Source organism: Emericellopsis atlantica, assembly GCF_019669845.1.
Source record: "Emericellopsis atlantica unplaced genomic scaffold F5Z01scaffold_21, whole genome shotgun sequence".
NCBI lineage: Eukaryota > Fungi > Ascomycota > Sordariomycetes > Hypocreales > Bionectriaceae > Emericellopsis > Emericellopsis atlantica.
In genome coordinates, this window is record NW_025764723.1 from 532203 (window position 1) to 544374 (window position 12172).

The following is a 12172-nucleotide window of genomic DNA, read 5'->3' on the forward strand; positions in this document are numbered from 1 at the left end:
TTCTAGTTAGTATATTAATTATATACGCTAGAATTTATAGTCTAAAAGATTTCACTCCCGAGCTATAACATTCGGGTCAGACTAACTATAGGGTAGGTAGATCTAAGGTCGGTTTATGAACTAAGTACACTAGGATATCGTTAGCTTAAGCGGTCGGGTCATAGTCTATATATAAGATAGTAGATCTTACGTAGATAATTATATTAATAGCTAAGGAGCTAGTAGAGACTAATTATAGTAAAGCTAGGCTTCCTATATACTAAGTAAATATTATATAGTCGACGATAATCGACTATCGTCTACGAGCGCCTTTATAGCGTAGTCGATTATAGTCGCTAGTCGCTTATAATCGTCTATCCTACGTGGTATATAGGTAATATATAATAAGAGGAAAAAAGCAAGGGTTACGTAAGAGGCGCATGCGGTCGTATATTAAGTCGTAATATAATATCTCCCCTTCCGAGATTCTATCTTAGAATTAGCTAAAACCCGTTAGCCGTCCGTCGTAAGTTATATTCGGTAACTTCTTCCTTTTATTATACCTAACCGTATATAAAAACGTCCCTCTTCTTATAAGAGAACTAACGACTCGTATCGCGCTATCCTAATTAAAGCTATTTATCTTAACGGTTCTAAGAGCGAGATACCCTATACTCATTATTATCGCGCTAAGCGCGTTTATCGTATAAGTAGTAATTCTCGTCGTTATACGTCGTATATCGAAATAAAGAAAACTTATAATAGTACTAGCGTGGCGTCGTATCGTGAGTATAATACGTGTTTTTCGTATATATACTAACCTATATTTTAGTAACGCGTGCGGTATCTAAGTAGAAACGAGTAAAAGCGGATTTAGAAAAATCTAAGAAGGAGCTCTAAGAGGCTCTAGGGCGCGTTTAGCGCCTTCGTCGCTAACGAGAATTACTTCGAAGTCGGACCTCGGACTTAGTATCTCGTAGTATGCGTAAGTTAGATAAGGAGGATAGGGTGCGTTCTTAGGAAGAGGCTATTCTTAAGGAGTAGTAGGTAGTTAGGCATGCTTAGGAGTTAGGTGCGTTTAGGGTTATCGATTAGAGCGCAATACCCGATATATTTCCCTTTAATAATACTATCGCAATAAGTAACGGTAATTCTTAAGGTATTTAGCGGGTTCTTATATATTTTCGCTACTTATATAGCCTTTCTATCTAATAAGGTATTTAATTTCTCTATCTATTATTTATTTATCGATAATTCGTTCTAGTTCGTAAAGTTCTTCAAGGACTTCTAGTTCGTAGTTTATTTTTGCGTTTTATAGTGCCTTTTCGAGTAGTAAGATATAAAAAACTAGGTATATTCTTATACTTAAGGGTAGCGAAAGCTTATAATTAGTATCTAAGATAGCTTTATCGATTTTAAATAGTCTAAGCTTTTTATAGTCGAGCTTTAGTAAGGGTTAAGTTATTATAAAATTTTTACGTAGTAAGTAGACTATATCTCCCCTCCGAAAGATCGGTCCCTTCGATCTTTTTTTATTATAGTATTTCGATATTCGTATACATACGAATTCGAGCTATCTTTTTATATATTTATATAGTAAGCGTAGTTAGTTTACTTTAAGTATTACTTTTTTAGTAAGAGGTCTATCCCTTAGTATTTTACTACCGAACTCGGGCTCGTATCCATAGTTCGTATAGAATAATAAGATTTAAGTTAATTCTATAAGTACGCTATTATAGGCGAGTTAGGCGAGTAGTAACTTCGAGACCTAATTATCCTATTCGTAATTAATATAGCACCGTAGGTATTATTCTAGTGTCTAGTTTAACTTTTCTATCTATCCGTCCGTCTAAGGGTAGTAGGTTATACTAAGCTTATACTTAGTTCCGAGCTAAGCTATTAAAGCTTACTAGAACTTCGAGGTAAATATCGTTCCTCGATCCAAAATAATTTCTTCCGGAAGGCCGTGGTTAGCCACGATATATTTAAGCACTATATATACGAGTATTTCTATATCTATTGCTTCTTAGTATAGTAGGAAATATCCGAATTTACTTATTCGGTCTATAATAACGAATATACTATTATATTCGACGTTAGATCTTAGTTCTTTTAATTTAGGTAGTTTCGTAATATAATCGAAGGCTATTAATTCCTATAGTCTTAAAGGCACTAGTAGTAGCTTTAGTTCTTTATATAGTTTATACCGTATAGCCTTGCTATATATATAGTCTTCGTATTGCCCGACGATACGTACGATATCTACTTTAATTCCTTAGTAATCGTACGTTCGTCGTATTCGTTCGAGAGTCTTCCTAACTCCTTAATATCCTACTATAAGGTGCGTATAAATATTAATTAAGATTTTATCGCGTAGCGGCGGTAGTATCTAGAGTAGTTTATTCCTAGTGGGTCCTTTTCCCGTTTCTATTATATAGTCGTCCGGTACTTCCTTTTCGTATTTAGATACCTAATCTAGTATTTTATTATAATATATAGTATCTACTTCGACTCTAAATATAAAGAGGTTAAGTACTATTTATATATAGTTTCCTTCGTTATTTTATTAAAATATCTAGCTTTTTACCTTTTATACTTCGGTATCGTAGTCTAGTCGGCGGCTAAGTATATTTACTCTACTATTTTCCGATCCTTTCCGATAGATAATTTTAATATCGTATTCGGCTAGGAATTTAGCGTATCGTACTTATCGTAAGCTAAGTTCTTATATCGTGGCGAAGTAAGAGATATTTTAGTAATCGGTATAAACCTTAGTCCTAAACTTCGTTCTTAGTATATAATACTTAAATTCTTTAATAGCGGCGATAATTACTAAGAATTCTTTATCGTAGATAGGGTAATTTAGTTCCGCGCCGTAGAGTTTCTTCGAAAAAAAAGCGATTAATCGTAGATTACTAATATTATCTCGTTAGCTAATCTACGCTCCTATAGCATAGTCCGATACGTTTATTTCTAATTCGAGTGGCTTTTCGGGATTATAAGTTATAAGTATAGTATTAGATATTATACTATCTTATAACGTTTCGAAAGCCTTCCTTTATTCTTTTCCGAAGTAGAACTCCTTTTTACCCTTCGTAAGTTCTATAAGTAGTATTACGATCTTCGCGAAGTCGCGTATAAAGCGCCGATAGTAGTTTACGAACCCTACGAATACTTATACTTCCTTAAGGTTATTTTCTAGTAAGGGCTATTCCTTAACTATATTAATCTTTGCTTATTCTATTAGGATTTTATTTAGTCTAATTATATATCCGAGAAAGATAGTCTCTTATATATAAAACGCGCACTTCTCTAGGTTAACTAAGAGGTTCGTATCTTAAAGTATTTTTAGTACCTAATAGACGTGTTCTTTATATTCTTTAAGGGTCTCCGAGAAGATTAGGATATCGTCTAGATATACTATAACGAAGATATCTAAGTACTCCCTAAGTATATTATTAATTATTCGTTAGAAAGTAGCTAGAGTATTAGTAAGGCCGAATAATATTACTAAATATTCGAATAGACCGAACTTAGTGCGAAAAGCTATTTTCTATTCGTCTCCCTTTTTTATACGGATTAGGTTATAGGCTCCTTTTAGGTTAAGAGCGGTAAACTAATTCTTACTATAAAGTCTATCCTTAAGCTCGTTAATAAGCGGTAGGGGTATCCTATCTTTAATCGTAATATCGTTAAGTTACCGATAGTCCACGACTAATCGTAGCTTCCTATTTTTCTTCGGCACGAATATAACGGGGTATCCTACTTCCGAGGTAGAGGTTCGAATATAGCCTTTCTTAAGTATTTCGTCGATATATTCTCGTAGTATCTTAAGTTATTTCTAGTTAAGGTTATAGAGTTTATAGAATTTAATCGAGGTTCCGGTTTTAAGATAGATTTCGTAATCCTATTAATTATATTAGGGAATACCCGTTTCGAGGGTTTCCTTAAATAACCTACTATATTTACGATATTCTAGAGGTACGTTCTTTATTCGTTCTTCTTCTATCGTAGGTTTTTTCTTCTTTTCTTCTTATAAGGCTTAGTTTACTTCGAATATCTTTTATATAATATTAGCGATAATTCGTTTTCCTTATTTATATCGTATACCCGGTTATAACGCCTTCTCGGTCGATACTATAGCTTTTGCCTACTTCGGCTCGCTTATATCTTCCTATAAAGATACTCTAGAGGCTAAGTCGTCGCGAATATTCGCTTTCTTCTAGCTAAATAGTAATTATCGCGTTATCGTATCTATCCACGCTAACTAGCTAGTGCGCTAATCGATTACTAGATTACTTCTCGTTAACTATAGGTAACCTAGTATTATATCGTATTTATATAAGTCTATAATATCGAAGACGATTATCTTATAATATCCTTATATCGCTGCGTTAAGATAATCGGTCTCGCGGTCGATAGTCCTACTATTATAATCGAAGCTTTATCCTTCGATATTAAAAAGCTTATATAATCGAGCCTTATAATTCTATAGTAGCGTATATCGGTTAACTACCGCTAGTAAGATATAGTTTCCTATTGCTCTACTATCTAATAGTGCTCGTAAGCAATATCCGTTAATCTAGACTTCTAAAACTATTTTCTATCCTCCGTCTATCTCTATAGAGTAAAGGGTCTTTAGGTTTTCTTCGTTATTTTATGCCCTTTTTATAGGCGATATTAATAGTTTTTTAATAAGTAGTATTCTATATCGATAGTATTATCCTTAGGGTCGTATACGTAGCTACTACTATACGACTCTAGGTACGTCGAGGGGTATCATTTCCCTTCCTCTTCGCACGGGTAATATATATACCTATAGTAATAGACTCCGTAGTCTAATATATATCCTTCGTAATACCTATATATAACATACTACGTATATACCTTTCCTTATAGAATAAGGTATTCTTATACTCCGATCCTATATTATAAGCGTAGCGTTTCCTTCGCTCTAGTATATCTTTCGCGGTTTATCTTACCTTAGTTAATATAGTCTCGGTCCGCTTATTCGGTAGGGTCGAATAGCAATCTTATACCGTTAGGGTGCTTCTTATATCCCTTATACCCTTATCCGTAGCTTAAGGCGTATTCCTTATTCTTAACTATCTTAATACTAAGTAATACTTTTATAGTATTCTCGTATCGTCGGAGCTCTTCTATCTCTTTTTATTCCTTAGTCCTATATTAATCGAATACCTTTACCTTAGCGTATTATAGGCAGTCTACTAATTAGTATCTACGCCATGTCTTCTAGTCTCGTGCGTATACTTCGGGGTATTTCGCTAACTACCTTAGCATTATATATCCTATACTAAGTTCTACGTATATATACTTATAGAACTCTACTTTATATTTTTCGTATAAGTCGTTAATAACGCGGGTAGCTAGTCCCTTAATTAAGTAAACTTAATACCTTCCTTTATTAAGTATATATATTTTATAAAAGTAGTATATATAAAAAATCTATAAGAGTTCGTAGTATTTTAGTATATCTAGGTATATACGTAAGTCGTCTCCTAAGACTATTCTTTAGTTTATTACCTAATTAATTCCTTTATTTAACGTCTAAGCGGGGATAACTATCTAGAGATCTTCCCCTTATAGTAAAGGGTCGTACTAATCTATCGCTACCTTTATCTATTCTCGTAGGGTTACTCGTCCGTATAATAAGTTAGTTTCGAGTATCCGTTTCTTTTATAAGAGCTCTTCGCCGCTATCTATAGAGTCGGTATCGGATAATTCTTTATCTACGTTATCCGGGTATTACCCTAGTCCTATAGTAACTTTACGTATTATAGCTAGAACGCGAGACCCGCGTAATACCTTAGGGAACTATCCTAAGTTTTCCTTACTATCCCGGTAGGTTAGGCAGCTATCGTTATAGTATCCTAACTAATATAACGCTTTATAAGGTACTAGTTACTTTCTTACCTCTTCTCCGGCCTTCCTTATTTCCTCGAGGAACTTCTATCGTTCTTTCTCCCTAGAGGATATTATATTTTACAGGGGGCTAATATCGTATCTAGACCTAGTTATATTTAGCTACTTATACTTACCTTTAGGGATTAGTTTCTAGCCCTAACTTCGTTCCTTCTTTAGGGAACGGTATTCGCGCGCAAAGTATCCCTTCTTACTATAGTTATAGTAAGTAAGGTTCTTTTTATCTATCGCGGCGAGCTTTCGTTCTATCGCGTCGAGATCTATTAGTCCCGCATAGGTTCCGCCGAGAGCCGTGCTCTAGTAGAATCGCGGTCGTCCTATATTAGGGTAGATTCGGTTTTTACTATTACGATCGCGGTTTAAGGTATTAGTAAAGTACTATCCCTTCTTCTCGCGACGTCGCTCGAATTATCGGTTATCGATCTTAATAGCTATCGCGATATAGCTCGCGAGGGTAGCGGGTCGGTCTTCCTTATATAGCTCGTCCTTAACCTCGTCCTTAAGACCTCGGTAGAAAGAGGCTATCTTATCTCCTTTACTCTTAGTAGTCCTAGACGCGATTTAGGTAAATAAGGCGCCGTAATCTAAGGCTAACCCTTTTTATTTTAACGCCTTTAGCTAGTTCTTAGCTAGGTATTCTTCGTTAATAATCCCGAAGGTCGCCTTTAATATTTCTTTAAAGTTATTATAGTACGCGAAGATATCTTTCGTTTCTTATTTTCGGTATTAATAGGTATTAGTTACGAAGTCCCTAAGAGTAGGTTCGAACTATACGAGAGCGGCTCCTAATAAATATCCTACCGCGTAGCATACTTTATCTTCTTCCGTACGAAGGATAGATAGGAAGTATTATTAGTAGGCTCTAACCTAAGTTAGGAACCCTTAAAGGTCCTTAGTTATACTATCGAATAGTCCTAGTTAGCGTAGCTTTATAATCTCTCCTAGGTCCTTACTAATAGCCTATCGAATAGTATTATTACTCACGCTATTTATCTCGTTTCTTAGCTAGGTAGCTTGCTACTATTATAAGGTTATTCCCTCGTGGAAGGAATAGTAGGCTTTGTCGTACTATTACTTATCGCGGGCCTATATATCGAGGACTTACCGTAGCTACCCTTATAACTCTTAGATCTACCCCTTAAGGATCTTCGTATCCTCGTTATCGGACTCGTCCGAGTCTAAGTCTATAGACTAAGCCGTCTAGGAGGGCTCGGTATACTTAGCCGTAGCCTTACCCTTATCGGCGGACTTAAGGGTTATCTTAGAGGATTCGCTAGCTATAGTATCGTATTGCTTAAGTACTTAACACGGTAATATACTAAATAAGAGCTATTAATATATAACGTTTAGGTTAGACTAACTATAGGGTAGGTAGATCTAAGGTCGGTTTATAAACTAAGTATACTAGGATATCGTTAGCTTAAGCGGTCGGGTTATAGTCTATATATAAGATAGTAGATCTTACGTAGATAATTATATTAATAGCTAAGGAGCTAGTAGAGACTAATTATAATAAAGCTAGGCTTCCTATATACTAAGTAAATATTATATAGTCGACGATAGTCGACTATCGTCTACGAGCGCCTTTATAGCGTAGTCGACTATAGTCGCTAGTCGCCTATAGTCGTCTATCCTACGTAGCATACGGGTGACGTATAATAGGAGGAAAAAAGCGGGGGTTACGTAAGAGGCGCATACGGTCGTATATTAGGTCGTAACTCGAGCTAGGTATCTTAAATAGAAGGAATTAAGTTCTCGATATCTATATCTCTCTCGGGTGCCTTTACTTTCCTCTCCTTTTTAGGTAGAAAGTTAAATACTACGCTAACTTTTAGTAAATATAACGTAGAGAGCTATCTTATTACTTACTTTACCTAACGAAATACCCGATAGTAGGCCGCGCTCGTTACTATTAGCCCTGCTATACGGCACCTAAAAGCTTTTATAAGACGTATATCTTAATAATTCCCCCGGTGCTATCCTTACGTATAGTATCGGTATAAGTAAAGAGAAGGAAATCTTTCCGATAAAGCTTTATACTTAATTATACGTATAAACTAGTAGGCCTAGAGAGGAGGGCCGTGGAAAGTGCATTCCTAATAATAGGCTAGGTTAAAAGATAGGGCGCGCTAGACTAGTCGTGCTTAATACCCCTTAATAGCTACTCTTGCTTCTAGGGTAATAAAGCTATAATAATATACACCTAACTTATAGGGTTAGGTATCGGAGTATTAGGGATAATCTCGAGAGCGGCGCTCTAAGTCTTAGATAAAGAGTTAGCTAACTAGTCCGGCTTACCTAGCGGCGTAACTTCTAGTATTATATTAACGTTATTTATAAATAAACGTATAATAGAATAAGGGAGGTTTAGTAAATTATTTAAATAGATATAATAGTAGGATTTCCGGGGCCCTATAGGCGGGCACCTAGGTGCCTAAATAAGTATCGCACCTAGGTGCCTAAATAAGATTCCTTATATAAGTAACGGTCTATAAAAGCCGCCTTTATACTAATTAGATACTATTATTAACGATACTTACTATATAATTAAATATAATCGACTCTTTCCTTAGGAGTATCCTAGCGAGCCTTATTTTTAACGCACGATTAAGCTACTAATTATTACCCGAGGTCCCCTTTATAATTATAAGCGATTCTCTACCTCTTAAAGTATCTATTAATAATACTTTACCCCCCCGAGAACGACTATCTATCCCGCGAAGCCCTTATCTAAGCCGCTAATACATAGGCAGCCGCTAGAGGCTACGTATTTATAAGCACGAAGTCGAAAATAATATCGAGCGGCCGGCGGGTTATATATATTAGCTATAATCGGCGAGGAGTAAGGCTAGATATATCTATTCCGCGCGTATAGAATACGACCTCTAAGCGGATAGGATCCGAGTTCTCGATCCTCGTAAAAGAGTCGCTTAATAAGTCGGTCTAGCGCCTCACGTATCGCGATAATGCTAAGTTCGGGTATTATAACCACGGCCCTAGTATCGATATCACGGCCTATCTAGTCTATCGCTAATTATCCGATACTAATAGATCTACGATTAATAATCTCGCGAGCGCTAGAGTATAGCCGAGGGATATTCGGACTTACTTACGCACGTAGTCTAATATACTAGCGACCTAGCAAGACATCTATAATTATATTACGCGAGGTAAGAGAGAACTTTAAGAAGGGGAGAGTACTATATATACGCTAGCTAATAAACTCGAGAATAAGGGCTTTTAGAATCGTATCCGGTTCGATAATACTAGCCGAGTTATAGCTATATTATTTACGTATCTAGAGTCGATAGGGTACCTAAGTATATACCTAGATACCCTTATTCTTAATTATATATATAAGATTAATAAATATTAGATACCCTTGCTCGATATAGTTAGCGTTAATACTTACTAACGGTCTTTCTATATTGCCTTCGCCTTCCTTAGCGGGAAGAGGAAGAGGACTTTATATAGGCGTTAGACCGGCTACGCTCGATACATAAGACCTACGGCGTAAGGCTGCTAACTATTATCCTTACCGATCGCTACCTTGCCTAGATAAATACTATAGCCTCTTACTTCCCCGACGCGGCATCTCTATTATGCCTCTAGTATACTAATAAGACAGTCCTTTTATATTACTTACCGAGCTTTAAAGAAGAGGATATTAGCGCGGCGGAGGTATAACGGTTAGGTTAGACTAGCTACAGGGTAGGTAGATCTAAGGTCGGTTTATAAACTAAGTACACTAAGTATTACGACCCAATATACAGCCACTAACGCATGTCACGTGGGCCCCACAATTTCGTTATACGAACCTATTTATATTCTTTATATAGTAAAGTATAAAGCAGTATACCGGCCGCCTAAATAAGCGATAATCGTGCGAATATCGTTCGCACGAATACTATTCGCACGAATACCGGTCGCACGAATCCTATTTATACGACCAAGGACCTACTATTTCTACTAACCACGTACTAATTATACTAATCACTAACTCTTAATACCACGACCACGGTAATTAATTATATTTAATTACTACTAATCACTCTTATTTAACCGTAATTACTTCGTAATTACCTTAGTATATAAGAAGCCTAGCTTTACTATAGTTAGTCTTTACTAACTCCTTAGCTATTAATATAATTATCTACGTAAGATTTACTATCTTATATATAGACTATAACCCGACCGCTTAAGTTAACGATATCCTAGTATACTTAGTTTATAAACCGACTTTAGATCTACCTACCCTATAGCTAGTCCGACCCGAACGTTATATATTAATAGCTCTTATTTAGTATACTACCGTATTAAGGTACTTAAGTAATATAATACTATAGCTAGCGAATCCTCTAAGATAACCCTTAAGCTTATTAATAAGCGTAAGGCTACGGCTAAGTATACCGAGCCTTCTTAGGCGGCTTAGTCTATAGACTTAGACTTAGACGAGTCCGACGATAAGGATATAAAGATCCTTAAGGGGTAGATCTAAGAATTATAAGGGAAGCTATAGTAAGTCCTCGATATATAGGCCCGCGATAAGTAATAATATAACGAAGCCTACCGTTCTTTCTACGAAGGAATAACCTTATAATAATAATAAGCCGCCTAGCTAAGAAACGAGATAAATAATATAAGTAATAATATTATTCGATAGGCTACCGGCAAGGACCTAGGAGAGATTATAAAGCTACGCTAACTAGGACTATTCGATAGTACGACTAAGGACCTTTAAGGGTTCCTAACTTAAGTTAGAGCCTATTAATAATACTTCCTATCTATCCTTCGTATAGAAGAAGATAAAATACGCTACGCGGTAGGATATTTATTAAGAGCCGCTCTCGTATAGTTCGAACTTACTCTTAGGGACTTCGTAACTAATACCTACTAATACCGAAAATAAGAGATAAAAGATATCTTCGCGTACTATAATAACTTTAAAGAAATATTAAAAGCGACCTTCGGGACTATTAATAAAGAACGCCTAGCTAAGAACTAGCTAGAGGTATTAAAATAAAAAGGGTTAGCCTCGGATTATAGCGCCTTATTTACCTAAATCGCGTCTAGAACTACTAAGAATAAAGGAGATAAGATAGCCTCCTTTTACTAAGGTCTTAAGGATAAGGTTAAGGACGAGCTATATAAGGAAGACCGACCCGCCACCCTCGCGAGTTATATCGCGATAGCCGTTAAGATCGATAACCGATAATTCGAACGACGACGCGAGAACAAGGGACACTTTACGCGCGAATGCTATTCCCTAAAGAAGGAACGAAGCCAGGGCTAGAAACCAGTCCCTAAAGGTAAGTATAAGTAGCTAAATATAACTAGGTCCGGATACGATATTAGCCCCCCGTAAAATATAATATCCTCTAGGGAGAAAGAACGATAGAAGTTCCTCGAAGAAATAAAGAAGGCCGGAGAAGAAGTAAGAAAGTAACTAATACCCCACGAAGTATTATACTAGTTAGGGTACTACGACGATAGTTACCTAACCTATTAGGATAGCAAGGAAAACTTAGGATAGTTCCTTAAGGTACTACGCGGGTCTCGCGTTCTAGCTATAATATATAAAGTTACTATAGGACTAAGGTAATACCCGGATAATATAAATAGAGAATTATCCGATACTAACTCTATAGATAGCGATAAAGAGCTCCTATAAAAGAAATAGATACTCGAAACTAACCTATTATATAGATAAGTAACCCTATAAGAATAAATAAAGGTAGCGATAGATCGGTACGACCCTCTACCGTAAGGGGAAGATCTCTAGATAGTTATCCTCGCTTAGACGCTAAACAAAGGAATTAATTAGGTAATAGACCGAAGAATAGTCTTAAAAGATAACCTATATATATACCTAGATATACTAAAATACTACGAACTCTTATAGATTTCTTATATATATTATTTTTATAAAGTATATATACTTAATAAAAAAAGATATTAAGTTTACTTAATTAAGGGACTAGTCACCCGCGTTATTAATAACTTATATAAAAAATATAAAGCGGAGTTCTACGAGTATATATACGTAGAACCTAGTATAGGATATATAATACTAAGGTAGTTAGTAAAATACCCCGAAGTATACGCACGAGACTAGAAGATATAGCGTAAATATTAGTTAGTAAACTATCTACGATACGCTAAGGTAAAGGTATTCGATTAGTATAGGACTAAGGAATAAAAAGAGATAGAAAAGCTCTAGTAATATAAGAATACCGTAAAAGTATTACTC